Here is a 15418-nt window from a genome sequence, read left to right as displayed (position 1 = left end):
TGCAGCTACTTACTGCCAGAAGGCAAGCGCTATGGCACCTAAGGCGATCCTAGTGTTTACAGGGGGGCCCTTCATGGTGTGGACAAAATCCGCTTTGAAGATGCCCTTTTAAAACTTCCAGCAGCTTCTTCACCCCCAATTCTTGTGTTGGGCAATAGCTTCGGGGGAGCAGGGCAACGTGCCATGCCCCCGTGGCCTCGGAATGCAGAGAAAATCCGTGGATGCGATATAATTCAGTGCTAATGGGGAAGTGGGTAACATGGACTGTAAGGCGTGCGAATATTTGGTTTTGCGCTCAACAACACTGTAGGTTGTTTAAACCGAGGGTCTGAGAAACCAGACTTCCGAGTTCTTGTAGGAAGGACTGGTCTGTGTTTGGCAGAGGTAGGAGGATGGGGGAGGGGTGGAGGGTGTGGGTGGGTAGGTGGGTGATGGAATTCCCAGATGGCTTAAAAGATGTAGGGATGCCTGCTGGAAATCCTCAGCTGAATGAATGGATAGAGCAAATGTGTAAACTAATAAACAGGAACAGTTGTGTTTTGAACTGACTCTTGTGAGTTTTGAGCTGTCTGGTAGGAACTGACTCAGCACGGAGTGGAAAGGAGACTTTATCCTCAGTGCCAGGCAACTGGCATTCCCATGGTGTGCTACTGCCACCCCCTTTAGCAGGAGTCAGGTTCCAGTGAACCAGGAGGGGGAAGGAAGTTTGGAAGCGGACAAGGTGCCGCTTTGCGGGAGCAAGGGCAGAAGCTCAGAGGCTGGAGGCAGCTTTGCGCACTGCGAGGTGCCCGAGTGGTGGGATCTCAGCTTCTAGTTGAGCCTTTCTCAGGCGAGGGGCTCCTTCTGCTGTCTAGCTGGCCTCTCTGCCCTGTCCTGGCTCTCGGCTCCTACTCTTCTATGGTGTGGCTTGCCGCCAGGGCCCAGCCAGCCACACAGTCACGGGCTTCCCGCTGGCTCTCCTAACTCCTTGCCGCCACTGATTCCCAGGCTGCCCTCTGGCTCTGTTTGGACCTCAGATGAGCTCAGGCTGATAGGAGCGGTTAGAGACGCTCTCCTTTTGAACGTCACTTGGCACCTCTCAATGGAGAGTCTCAGGAAGCGTGCCCTGCTGGGGCTGTCAAGTCCAGAGGCGGGGATTTCAGTCCAAGCCGGAGGTTTTGGATGGCTGTGGAGGGAGCCTCTAGGCTCATGAGTGTGAAGGCAAATCACATCAGCTGGGTTCACCCTAAGTGCCAGGTGGCAGATTTTAAAGATCATTTCAGGAGCACATTCTTCACAAGTGGAAATCATGAAGTTAAGAGGCCTTGAAACTGCAAGAGCAGGGAAGGTACAAAGCCTGAATTGCAGTGGGTGCCACTGGCATCCCATATCGGAGTGTGAGTTCAAATGCCAGCTACTCTGCTTCTGCTGCAGCTTCCTGCAATGCACCTGGGAAAGCAGCAGCAGATGGCCCAAGTGCTTGCATCCCTGCCACCCACATGGGAGACCTGGTGGAGCGCCTGCCTTCAGCCTGGCCTCGCCCCAGCCATTGCAGCCATCTGGGGAGTGAATCAGCAGCTGAAAGATATCTCTCTCTTTCAAATAAATCTTTTTAAGATGCCTTGAATCTGGAACATCTAAAAGAATGAGATGGGGACCTGGGGCCTCATCAGCATCCCCATTTGCTATAAAAGCTCAGATAAACGTCTTTTATAGCAAATCTTGCTTTTCTAGAGAATTTGTCAGCGTGAGAGTAAATCAGTCCCATTCCCACTTTGCCACTCCTAGAAGGCCTCTGGAGTTCTTCCATCTTCTAATTCGATGCAGCTTTTCTGGCCCTCTAATTGATTCTTTGCACTCTAGCAAAGATGTAATGTCTAAAAAGCCACATGAAGAGAATGGAAAGTTCATCATGAACTTGTCTATGATTGTGTTTGGATGGTTATAAGGCGATAGGAGTTTTGATTCTGTTCCTAAAAGAACTCATGAAACCTATTGACACCTGAGGATTTTTGAAGGTCCTCTTCACTTCCTTCTGCAGCAAGGCTGGAGATGGAGCGTGCGTGTGGTGGCCGCTCAGAAAAGCTTCATGAATCTTTACTGGTGCAGTAGTGGTTTCGCCAGTTAGGGAAACCAAGCGAGGTCTGCTGAAAGCCAGAGAAGACCTTGCCGGCCAAAGAAGTATTCTGGAATACCACGTTTGGAGATAAGCATTAGGGCCTGAGCACCTGGCTCCGGATATACAATTAAGGTCTCACCAGAAGCAGGCTAGAAATTTCTATTTGGATTGGAAACATGTAATCGAGTGACAAAAATCACTGTGCAATAGAAAAGGAGATATGCAGGGGAGAGCAGGATGTTTGTGTCTGGCATTGTCTTCATTAGTAACACTTCCTGTGCAAGGTCACCACTTCTCATTTCACAGGCTTGTGCGCTGCGTCGCACACTTGCGTTCCTACCTGGTCAGCCCTCACCCTGTAACTGCAGCTCAGCCTTTCTCTTCTGGATTATTACTATAACATCCTCACTTTGAGTCTCTCACTCTGATGCATTCTACTTTCTCTGGTCTTTTAAGTATATTTATTTTGTACTTGTTTAATCACAGCACTCCCTTGCCCGCAAAGTTAGAACAACAGCCCCCCTGTGTTCTCTCTTGAGTTAAGTAGAAAGTTCTCAGTTGTTTTCAGGGGGCTACACAGTTTGCTTCCAGCTTAATTTTCCAGTTTGTCTTCCCTGGTTTCCTAAAATCTAACCAAAATAGACTACGTGTCCTTATACAACTTGGGTCACGTTTTCCTTCTTCTTGGCAGGTGCTTCTTTCTGAACCTCGAATGCTTCCCCTCAGGCACTTCTCTGTCCAAATTCGGCTCCTCGTGGAGTGATGACCTCATTTTGATGAAACCTTTCCTTCTTCTTCACATGGGAAAGCCTTCTGCCTTCTTTGAATACCCACAGCTCTTCACTCTCTCATGTGGTGTAAATTTATGCTCTCTTCTCGGACTCTGAGCCTTTGAAGGCAGAAGTCATGCTGTGTCTTACTCTTATTTGTATTTCCCACAGGGCCTAGCAGAGTACCTTGTGCCGTGCAGGTATTTGTGTTGTTGACTTAACAATTCCCTGTAATGCCAATGTTGGGCCATAGGACTGGAAAGGAGCTGAGAGAAACATGTGCACAGGTAAATAGGGCTTTGTGCCTCCATGAGTCTACATGCATGGAAACTGTGGCCTGCTGGTGACAGAGGTTGCTTTTCTATCCACGAACATCCTCTGTTTAAGCAATAACCTCCTCTGTTGGGGGCTGTAAGATGAGAGCCTGACTGCAGCCACAAGCTGGAGTTTGCATTTATTATTTTTGTTGGCCACTTTGCTCTGGGCCCTTCCAAAGTAGTTGAATGGTTTCCTCAGTAAACGCAAATATGCATGCTACATCCATTCCCCTTTCAGAGAGCACAACTGAAATTGGTAATTGAAAGTGAAGAGGGAGTTTAAAAAGAAGGTGTACTTTTGCCAGGCGATAGCATAGTATGAAACTTGTAGCTTCCAAGTAATGATTAATGCCCAGGTTAAAGATTCCCTTCCAAAATGGCAGTGTGAATAATAACCTCTCCCAGGTTTCTGTTCATAGTGACTTTCTCTAGCCAGCACCTTGGTTCTTGATTGTGTGACTTTTTTGACTGCTAGCTTTTATGTGCTGTTCGATTTTTGGAGAAGGTGGTTTATTTTATTATTTTAAAATAGATTTTATTAATTTATATGAGAGGCAGAATTGCAGACAGAGGAAGAGGCAGAGAGAAAGATCTTCCGTCTGCTGGTTCACTCCCCAGATAGCCACAATGGCAGAGCTGTACCAATCCAAAGCCAGGAGCCTGGAGCTTCCTCCAGGTCTCCTACGTGGGTGCAGGGGCCCAAGCACTTGGGCCATTTTCCACTGCTTTCCTAGGCACATTAACCAGGAGCTGGATCAGAAGAGGAATAGCAGGGACATGAATTGGCACCCATATGGGATGCCGGTGCCACAGGCAGAGTCTTAGCCTACTACGCCACAGCCCTGCCCTGAGGATGGTCTTTTAAACCTGGTCTTTCTCTGGGAAAATTAGATTTAGTTCTGTCATTTCTAATGATTCCTGAGCTCTACCTAGAAACTTACTTTTTAAAATGGATGCTTTGGGGCCAGCGCTGTGGTGCAGCAGATTAATGCCCTGGCCTGAAATGCTGGCATCCCATATGGGCGCTGGTTCTAGTCCCAGCTGCTCCTCTTCCGATCCAGCTCTCTGCTGTGGCCTGGGAAAGCAGTAGAAGATGGCCCAAGTCCTCAGGCCCCTGCATCCGTCTGGAAGAAGCTCCTGACTCCTGGCTTCGGACTGGGTCAGCTCTGGCAGTTGCAGCCAATTGGGGAGTGAACCAGTGGATGGAAGACCTCTCTCTCTCTCTGCTTCTCCTCTCTCTGTGTAACTCTGACTTTCAAATAAATAAATAAATCTTTAGAAAAATAAATGGATGCTTAATGATAAGATAGTTTTAGAGAGTTTTCAAAAAATTCACAGAAGATGCATATTATGAAAAATGCACAGATTTCAATTTTTGCACCTGAATCTTTTGATTTAATTTTTCCACAAACTTTCTTAAGTGCTCTTATATACTTGAAATACAAGGATGAAGAATGTATGTAATTATTTTTCAAATATTTATTTATTTATTTGAAAGGAGATAGAAAGAGAGGGAGAGATGTCTTCCATCCAATGGTTTACTTTCCAGATAGCCATAATGGCTGGGGCTGGGCCAGGCTAAAACCAGAAGCCTGGAATTCCATCCAGGTTTTTCACTTGGGTGTCAGGGATCCGAGTACCTGTTGCTTTCCCAGTGACATTAGCAGGAATCTGGATCAGAAGTGGAGCAGCCAGGATTGGAATTGGTGCTCTGATATGGGCTGTTGGTATCACAAGCAGCAGGTTCACCCACTGCCACAGCTCCGGTCCCAGAAGGTATGTAATTCTGTCTCTCCAGGACTTTTCTGTCTTGTGGGGAAATAGACACAGAGGTATCTCAGTTGGTAAATGTTATAATACAAATAGGTCAACAGACCGTGGGAGCGCAGAGAGGAACCGTGTAGGAACACTGTGCCTGGATGTTGAACGATGAAGCTGAGAAATGGCGATGCTGAGAGGGTGATGCTAAATGTCTAAGGAACATGCAGGTAGAGGATCTGTGGGCTTAGGAAAGAACATTCTGAAGTGGGCAACAAAAGTCTAGGGGAGGGTCCTTTTTCTGGGCGAAGGCCCTACCCCAATTCAAAACACTTCTCACTCCATTATCTTCATGAGTTTGGTGAAAAAGTGTGCACTTAATGGACACAAAAATCAACATACAGAGTAAGATGAAATTCACAGGGTGGGCAAACTGAACCAGTAAGCAGCCTGCCTTTCCATTTATAGTCTGCTGACAGTTTTCCAGTTCAGCTCATTTAAAAAGCAGCACCAAACAAGACAGCTGCCATCATAGATTGTCGTTGCCTTCAGGCCTCGGCTGGCAACTTGTTGCACCCTCCATGTAGCACAGTGTCTGGGACCTGGGGGAAGACCTTCAGTCACCATTTGTAGATGGATAGTTTGATTGAAATAATCACAGCAGGGCATTAAGCCATTCTATTTCAAATATCCCTGTGAGATTTAATCACATTTTCCGAGATAATACTTCCCAAAGAAAAAGAAATGCAAGATAACAAAATGTCAGAGGAAATTTGCAGTTCTCAGAACAAGAGATCCATTCGGACAGGCAACAAGTCAGGGCCTAGTTAATTGCTAAGGATCTTGGCTGTCAAATCACCCCAGGACACTGTTCTAAGAGATTTAGAAACTCTAAGGAGTTCTGGCAGCAGGATTTTCAGATCAGGATTTAAGGGAAAAGTGTGTGCTAGAGAAGTCATTGGTAGCACTGCTAAGCTCCCAAGTTTGCCAGATGATAATTGATTGCACCTGGATGTTACGGGTGTATGGCACACTCTGGCCTCAGAGACCTCTGGAGCACTCATTCCCGAACTGAATGATTCACTCGCCCGTAATCCTTAGCTCATGCTGGATGCCTCTTTACGCATTGTTCTCCAAGGAGAAGATAAATGGATTTGGACATAATGACTTGGATTATCCCAGAGATTTGGGGTTGTAAATTGCATAGACTGGTTTTAAAACTTTTTTTATGAGTAATAGATAGATCCAAACATAGAATTTAGGGGCAGACTTTCTGCCTTAGCCTTGAAATATTGCTAGGGCAGCTTGTGGTGCAGTGGGTTCGGCTTGCACGCCTGCATCCCATATTGCAATGCCAGCTATTCTGCTTCCAATCCAGCTGACTCCTTAAGGATCTTGGGTGGCAGCAGATGATGGCCCAAGTACTTGGGTTCCTGCTACCCCTGGGGGTGACCCGGATAGAGTTCTGGGCTCTTGACTTCAGCCTGGCCCAGCCCTGGCTATTGCAGGCGTTTAACAAGTGAATCAGTAGATGGAAGGTCTCTCCATCTTTCTGTCATTCTGCCTTTCAAGAGGATAGAAATAAACATTATTTATAAAAGGAAATACCATTGCAATATTTATTCTGTGCTGTTCTTACATTTTCCTGTAGTGTGATGGGTGTGACTTGTTTCTTCTTCTGTCACTGTCTGCAGTGTCCATCTAGTTGTACTTATTGAGTATCTCTTCAATGTTGATTTCATCCCAGGATCTTCTAGCAGAAGACCCTGACCTGTCACTCATTGTGTGGGTGGCTGAGATGAATGGCCCTGCCAGTTGCAAGGATCCAAGAATATTCAACACCACTGGTTAAATTAGGGCCACAGGATGAGACTTGAGCCAAGGTTTGGCAGGCCCATTGTGAAGTGGTGAGGAAGTGGTGGTGTGGCCACATCCCCCACCTACAGAAACTCTGCCCCAGAGCGGCTATTCCTTATAGGAACACCACCAGACACTGACTCAGCGTTTGTCAGACCAAGGCTCCGATTCCTTTCAATACCCAATGTTGAAATTCTGTTTCCACTTAGATGTTAACTCAGCTTTCTAAAGGATAGGATCTTATCATATCACCATTAGCTATTCATGGATCCAGTGCCCTCAGCCACAAGAGTAGGTGGTGGGGTCTTACTTATTTTTATATCCTTGTGCCCTAGCAAGGGATTGGTGGGAGGCTCTCTGTGGGTCTGGTTAATGACATCTCCCATCTTCTGATTCATGCCCCAAATGACCATAATGGCCGGAATTATGCCAGGCTGAAGCCAGGAGCCAGGAGCTTCTTTTGGGTCTCCCACATGGGTGCAGGGGCCCAAGCACTTGGGCCATCTGCTGCTGCTTTCTCAGGCGCATTAGCAGGGAGCTGGATTGGAAGTGGAGCAACCGGATCTCCAACCAGTACCATATAGGATGCTGGTGTAAGGCAGTGGCTTAACCCACTGCGCCACAAAGCCAGTGCTGCTATCTGGATTTTTGCAAGAGTTTCCTCTCATCCAGTCCCCTGCATGGACTGTCTAATTCATGGAACCTCAGACTAGGAGGACCCCTGAGATGGTAACTGCCTGCATTTCAGGGAGCAGCTTGTGAGGCTCAGTGAGTTTGAGAGGATTTATCTGGGGTCACACAGGAGTTAAAAGTAGAGCTGGAATTACAGCTCAGTCCTAGACTCTGGAATTCCCTTCACTATATCACAGGCATGTATTGAATTCAGTGCTTGAGTGGCCACCACATGTCAGGCACCATGCCAGGCCCCAGTGATAGGCGGGCAAGAATAAATAGCACCAGGGCACTCGGCAAGTCCTTGTGCAGGATTTTGCTCAGCATTGCAGTCTGCGGTGACACTTGGCTGCCCTCTGAGAGTCTCATGTCTGGGGCTGCTTGCATGCTACTCAGGAGTCCTGAGAAGTTGCTGCCCCAAGGCCAGTTCTTGGTCACTTTGGAAGGTACTGGGGTCCCAAAGGCTTCCCTGTCTACATCACTTGCTTTGTACTCCTTACCTGATTTGTGATGACATTTTAAACAGATTTATTGAGATATAATTCATATACCATACAGCTCATGCATTTAAACTATAAAACTCAGTAGTGCTCATATTCAGAGTTGTAAATTTATCACCACAATCAATTTTAGAATAGTCTCTCATTACTCCTAAAAGAAATCCTATGTCCCTTAGCCATCACTCCCCAGTTCCCCTCTCTCCAGCCCTAGGCAACCTCTAGTTTTCTTTTTTTTTTTTCTGTCTCTATAGATTTTCCTATTCTTGACATTCCATAGAAATAAAATACTTGTCTACATAAAGTACAAAATTTTCCTTTTGTGTGTGTCTTCTTTCCCATAAGCACAGTGTTTTCATGGTTCATCCATGTAGCATGCATCAGTACTTGGTTCTTTTTTATAAGGTCAAGTACTGTTCCATTGTGTGGGTATACAACATTTTATGTAACCATCTGTCAGTGGGCATTTGACTTGTTTGTACTTTAAGGCTATTAGAGACAGTGCTGCAGTGAGCATTTGTATACACATTTGTGTGTGGTCATATGTTTGTATTTCTCCTGGGTAGATACCTAGGAATGGAACTGTTGGGTCATATGGTAACTCTATGTTAAGCCATCAGCAGCAGTACCAGACTATTTTCCAAAGTGACTGCATCCTTTTACCTGCCCACTAGCAGAGTGCGCTAATTCTAGCATCTCTGTATCCTTGCCGACCCAATTGTCTGTCTTTTTAATTAAGTGAAATCATTTTATCTCGGCTCATTAACAATTCTACGCAGGGGCTCAGTGACAAAGCTGTGTCTGTCCTGCCAGCCATGGTAAGATACTAGCAAGGGTCAGCAAGTGGTGCCTGCTACCCTCTCACTGCTCACTGCACGACCATTACAAGTGTGTAAATTGCCTTTCAGTGAATTAGGAAAAGGCACCCTGTCTGGTTACATATAGTTCCTTGGACCCAGGGCTTGGTCACAAGACAGACTTTGGGCTAATCAGGAAAAATCCCCGGACTCAAGACTTGGAGAGTGATGGGCAGGCTGGATTTGAGGGCCCACTTGCTCTTTTGGTGTGTGTGACAGTGGTGTAGGAATTGCCGGCCAACCATATATGCAGTCCTGGATGTCAGTGGCTTAGCTCTGAGTGAGAGCGAGCTCTGGGCCTCGTATTCTCTTATGGTTATTTAAAAGGAGAACAAAACAGAAAGCTGTGCTTGCGTGTCAGCAGCATCCTTACATCCCTAGGTTTCCTGGAACCAAGTCAGAAATGCAAACTTTGGAACCCATCCAAGACCAACTGAATCCGCCTCTGCATTTTAGCAAACGTGCTCAGGTGACTCTTAGACGCACTGAAATTTGAGAAGCACTTGTCTGAAGAATGAGTGCAACTCTTTGCCAAGACAGGGTGGCTTACCTGTTTGTAACTGCCACGTGGTAGCTCGCTTTCCCTCTCCCTTTTCTTTCTCACTGAATCCTCTGAACTCCCTTTCCTAAGTCCCTGACATTCCTGAGATAAGCATGTGCGGCCTTTAGGTTTCTACTCCCTTCTCTAACTGAAAAACAAACCCAACCCTTTGGGGGCCCTTAACTTAATCTCCTTTTAGGTCTTCCTGCCAGGAGTGTGGCTCTTGTAACGTGGGCCTTCGATGGCTAGTCCCTAAAGTTAAGATGTACCTCATGGGGGCTGGCATTGTGGCACAACCTGCAAAGCCGGGATCCCATATCAGGCTGCTCGCTCAAGTCCCAGCTGTTCCACCTCTGACCCAGCTCCCTGCTAATGCACCTGGGAAAGCAGTGGAAGATGGCCCAAGTGCTTGGTCTGAGGGAGACTGAGATGAAGTTGCAGGCTCCTGTCTTCCACCTGGCCCAGCCCTGGCCTTTGTGGTCATTAAAGGATTGAACCAGTGGGTGGAAGAGCTCTCTGAATGTCTCTCCCTCTCTGTCACTCTGCCTTTCAAATACTTGTTTTTAAAACATGTACCTTGGAAGAACTCCAGCTCCTTAAGGAAACCAGGCTAGTTTGATAAAGGCTGCACTGCCTCTCCCATAAGACCTTGTCCTGAGGCTGAGAATTCCTGGAATTGACCATTCCTGAAGACATGGGGGACTACCTATCTTTGTACCAGAAATCAGTGCTACTGGACTTAGGGTTGGGAAGAATGTCCCACCTTGGAGGGTAGGTGAGAGTAAAACCAGCGGGAAGGTCAGCAGAGCACACCCAGACCCCCATGTTAAGTCCTCCAGCCTACAAGTTGTGCAGGTCAGGAAGACTAAATTGTTAACAGCACTTAAAGGGGGCCTCTTACCTTTTCAGGGAGCTGGGTGGGTAAGTGGTTCCCATTGATAGGTGGACAAACTGAAGATTACCTGGGGAGCCTGATGAAATGAGATTTCCAGCCCCATCTCTGTGTGTTTTGATTTGGTAAATCTGGGGTAAGGACCAGGAATCTGGGGTGGGGCAGGAGTTGCTCTGCACACTAAGTGCGAGCGGACCAATTTGGCCCACTGCCTGTTTTAATATGATTGCTTGAGGTAAGGATGATTTTAAATACCTTAAATGGTTGAGAAGAGTAAAAGGAAGATATATATATAAAAATATATTTAAAGATTTATTTATTTATTTGAAAGGCAGAGTTAGGGAGAGACTTTCCATATGCTGATTCACTCCCCAAATAGCTGCAATAACTGGGGTTGGGCCAGGCTGAAGCCAGGAGCCAGGAGCTTCATCCAAGTCTCCCATGTGGGTGCAGGGGCCCAAGCACCTCAGCCATATTCTGCTGCTTTCCCACGTGCATTAGCAGGGAGCTGGTTTGGAAGTGGAGCAGCCAGGACTCTAACTAGTACCCATACAGGATGTGTCATAGCAGGCAGTGGCTTCACCCATTATGCCACAACCCAGGAAAATAATATTTTATGGCATATATAAGTAATAAAAAATTGAAATTTCCATGTCACTGGAACAAAGCCATATTCATTCATCTGGGTATTATCTATGTTTACTTGGTGCTACAATGGCGGAGTTGAGTGGTTGTGATAGAAAACATAGGGTCCTCAAAGTTGAAAAACTATCTTTTATGGAAAAAGTTTGCCAACTCCTAATCCAGCCCTTGTCATTCAAAGTGTGTGGTTCAAGGACCAACCTCACCTGAGAGCTTTATAGAAATGTAGCTGTTCTTAAATGCCATCTCAGACTTAAGTCAAAAGTTACTTTTTAACGGGAGCCTAGGTATTTAGGGCTGCTTCCTGCCTACCCTGAGGCTCAACTCAGAATTCCCTGTGAAGGTCTAGGCCAGCATGCTGTAACTACCATTTTAGACCATGCTGTTCATTTGTCTGATCCATGACTGGGTATCTCATTCTTTAAATGCTGACGCTTGATAACCTCTGAATCTTTTAGATGCTTAAGAAACTGTCTCTGTTTTATTCTCACTAATTCTTCTCTAAGAACCAACTTCCTAATCCAATGCCAGAGGTGGCCTGGCCTTTGCTACTTGCTGACAGACTTCCTTGCTAACTGCCAGGATTTCTGGGAAGCAGGCTTAGATGTCTCCAGTTCTGCTGCTCTGCCCGCATCCTGCCGTGTGCTCTGTCCTACAGCTCTCCATAGCCTCCTACGCCTTCTCTGCTTCCCAGAGAGGCTCTCAGATGTGCTATGGGCAGTAGGATGCATTGTAGGTCAGTTGTAAGTGATGGATGCTATGGTTTGTCCTCTCTGAACTTAAGTTGAAACTTGATTGCCACTGTGATGGTGTTGAGGGTGGGATCTTTGAGAGATGATTCACTTGTTAAGAGGGATCAGTGTCTTTCCCACCAGAATGAGTGCTTACTCTTCTGGGACTGTATTGGCTTTTTCAAGAGTGGGTTATTTTTTGAGATTTTCATTTGTTTATTTGATAGGCAGAACAACAGTGAGAGAGAAAGAGAGACAGAGACAGATCTGGGCCAGGCTGAAGCGAGAACCCAGAAACTCCATCCTGGTCTGCCACATGAGTGACAGAGGGCCAAGTTCTTGGGCCGTCTTCTACTGCATCTGGTTCCGAAGCAGAGTAGCCGGGACTTGAACTGGCACTCTGATATGGGATGCAGGCCTTGCAAGTGGCAGCTTAACCCACTGCACAGCGATGCTGGCCAAGGGTGGGTTATTATTAAAGCAAGGCTGTCTCTCTTGTCCTGCCTCTTTGCACGTGCCCACTTGCCCTTACCCTCATTGTCGTGCAATGAAGCAGGACAAAGCCCTTACCTGGTGTAACCACCCCATCTTGGACTTCCCAACCTCTAGAAATGAGCCAAAATAAATCTCTTTTCTTTGTAAATCATCCAGTCTCAGGTGTTGTGTTATAGGAAGAGAAAATGGACAGAGGCACTGGTTTAAGTAAGTTTCTTTATGGAAGGACTGCTCAGGGTTATTCCTGTGCTTAGATACCTTATTACCCTGCAAGAGAAGACGCAGAGGAACAGCAAAATCTCACAGAATCTCGAAGTGTGATCCTCAGAGCAGGAGCAGTAGTAGCAACACCTGGGAACTTACTAGATGTATAAATTCTTAACCCAACACCGCCCCCCCCCCCCCCACCAAGCTACACAATCAGGAGCTCAGCGTGGGAGAAGTGGAGCCCAGCAGTCTGTTTTAATAGGCTCTCCCAGTAGTTCTCATGCATGCTCAAGTGTGTGAACCACTTGTGTGGACATTTCCAAATTATTTTCTCAGAGCATCTCATTAGACTAATGTTCCACATTTGTACGTTTGTTGTTTTTCATAAGAACTCTGCTTTTGGTTTCAGCACAGGGCATTTGGGAACATGACATTGAGTTCCATGAAGCATTTACTTGTGGCGGTGACCACTGCAGGCTTGGTGGGAATGAGAAAACTTTGGGCAGCATCATCTGTCCCACATCTGTCCCCCTAAGCATTTATGTGCATACTTGGTCAAAGGATGTTTCCTCAAGTTGAAAGCCATCTACTTTTGATTGCTGCAAACATGTGTTCTTTAAACTGTGTTTTTGTGTATTAAAATGTGAAGGGGACTGGGGAACAGCATGTGAGCTATTTCTCTTCCTCTGTACACTGTTTCCTTTCAGAATTCTCCCTTCTTCTCTTGTGAAGAATTTCCTCATCCAAGTCCCAAAGCCATCTTTCTTGGCCAGCCAAGTCCAAGTGTCACCAGTGCACTACTTGGCAGCGCAGGGCCCTTCTGTCCCTGGAAGACCTCAGGATGGAGGCTGCACTGTCCCTAGGCAGTGACTCTTAGCCAGGGTGGCTGAGCTGCCCTTCTCAGAGCTCAACTCACTTCCTCTCAGTCTAGGACTTCTTCCTTTGCCATTCTCTATCATGGCCAGTGGTGACAAAGCCTTGGGCCTTCATCGAACACTTTTATTTATTTGCTGTCAGATGGTTTGTAACTTAGTTTAAAAGTCTCAGTGACCTGGGGGCTTGCAGATGAGGTGAGAGGAACCACTAAGTGATTGGACTTCCTCTGTGGGTTGGCTGCTGAGGACAACAGAGGGGAGTGAGTGATGGGAGAGCCACCCAGACCTTGATTTTCAGAAAAAATATGAGACAACTGACAACTTCCATTTCTTTTTAAAATTTTAATTGACATATAATTGTACTTATTTTTGGGGTATACTATTATAATTTAATATATGTATGTAATGTGTAATAATCAAGTCAGGGTAGTAAGCACTTCCATCTCCTCAAATATCATCGGTTGCCTGTGTTGTGAACCTTCAAAGTCTTCTCCTCAAGTTATTTTGAAATGCATAATTATTTCTAGACTTCCTTTGGGAGCAGAAAATAGAACTCTTATGTTATAGTTTACTTTTCTGGGCCTGGTGGTCAGAGTTGCTATGCCTGTCTTTAAATTTGCCCATTTGATGTTAAAGGTAAGCTGATACGCTCTTCTGATGGAAATGCTTTTTTTTAAAGGGATTTTTTTTTTTATTTGACAGATAGAGTTACAGACAGTGAGAGACAGGCAGAGAGAAAGGTCTTCCTTCCATTGGTTCACTCCCCAAATGGCTGTTGCAGCTGGCGCTGCGCCGATCTGAAGCTGGGAGCCAGGTGTTTCTTCCTGGTCTCCCATGTGGGTGCAGAGGCCCAAGCACCTGGGCCATCCTCCACTGCCTTCCCGGGCCACAGCAGAGAGCTGGACTGGAAGAGGAGCAACCAGGACTAGAACCCGGCGCCCATACGGGATGCTGGCGCCACAAGCGGAGGATTAACCAAGCGAGGCACGGTGCCGGCCCCGGAAATGCTTTTTAAAATGATAAAAGTTGGGGCACAGTAGTTAGGATACTTCTTGGGATGCCTGTATCCCATATTAGAGTGCCTGGGTTTGACTTCTGCTCTGCTCTGATCCAGCTTCTTTTTAATACACACCCTGGGAGGCAGCAGATGATGGCTCAAGTGGTTGGATCCTTGCCACCTAGGTGCGAGACCCAGATTGAGTTCCTGGCTCCTGGCTTCAGCCTGGCCTAGCCGCAGCTGTTGCAGGTGTTGTGGGGATTGAACTAGTAGGTGGAAAATCTCTCTTTCTCTCTGTCTTGCTCTGTCTTTTAAATTAAAATAAGTAAATTTTTAAAATTATAAAGGTAAAACATGTTCCTTGTGAAAATATTCAAATATAGGGCTGGTGCTCAATAGGCTAATCCTCCACCTGCGGCGCCGGCACCCTGGGTTCTAGTCCTGGTTGGGGCGCCGGATTCTGTCCCAGTTGCCCCTCTTCCAGTCCAGCTCTCTGCTGTGGCCAGGGAGTGCAGTGGAGGATGGCCCAAGTGCTTGGGCCCTGCACCCCATGGGAGACCAGGAGAAGCACCTGGCTCCTGCCTTCGGATCAGCGCGATGCGCTGGCCACAGCGTGCTGGCCGCAGTGGCCATTGGATGGTGAATCAACGGAAGGAAGACCTTTCTCTCTGTCTCTCTCTCACTGTCCACTCTGCCTGTCAAAAAATAAATAAATAAATAAAAGAAGATATTCAAATACAGGCCTCAAAAGATGAAGGTAGGCCCACCCCTCATTTTCTTTCTTACTACTTTATTTCTTCTTCTCCAGTTGCCACTTTTAATCGTTTCTTAGAAGCTTCTAGACCTTTCTCTATGCATGTGATTTTTAAAGAAACAAAAACAGGTGAGCAAAAATGTACTGCCAAATACAGCAACAGGGATGACTCTCACAGACATAATGTTGAGTGAAAAAAACCAGACACGCACAAAAAATACATGACTATTCCATTTATGTGAAGTTCAACAACAATGTGCAACACTAGTGTGTGGTATTAGAAGTAAGCATAGCAGTTGTCTTTGGGGGTAGCAACTTGGAGGGGCCACAAGGGAGTCTTCTAAGATGCTGGGACTGTTCTGTATCTTGATTTAGATAGTAGTTTCATGAGTACCTGTGTATATAAACATGTATCGAGCATGGGGTGGGTATTGTGGTGCTGTGGGTCAAGCCACCAA

General features: G+C 46.4%; 1 protein-coding gene across 3 annotated transcripts in view; it reads left to right on the top strand.

Moving 5' to 3' along the window:
- Positions 1–15418, top strand: part of SRPX (sushi repeat containing protein X-linked) — an 87054-nt gene that overhangs the window by 926 nt on the left and 70710 nt on the right. The gene's annotated exons all lie outside the window — the stretch shown is intronic.

The sequence above is a fragment of the Oryctolagus cuniculus genome, chromosome X (genome assembly GCF_051225735.1).
Source record: "Oryctolagus cuniculus isolate XC-2025 breed Fujian yellow rabbit chromosome X, ASM5122573v1, whole genome shotgun sequence".
NCBI lineage: Eukaryota > Metazoa > Chordata > Mammalia > Lagomorpha > Leporidae > Oryctolagus > Oryctolagus cuniculus.
The sequence above is the reverse complement of the archived record's forward strand: the minus strand, read 5'-3'. Positions and strand labels throughout refer to the sequence as shown.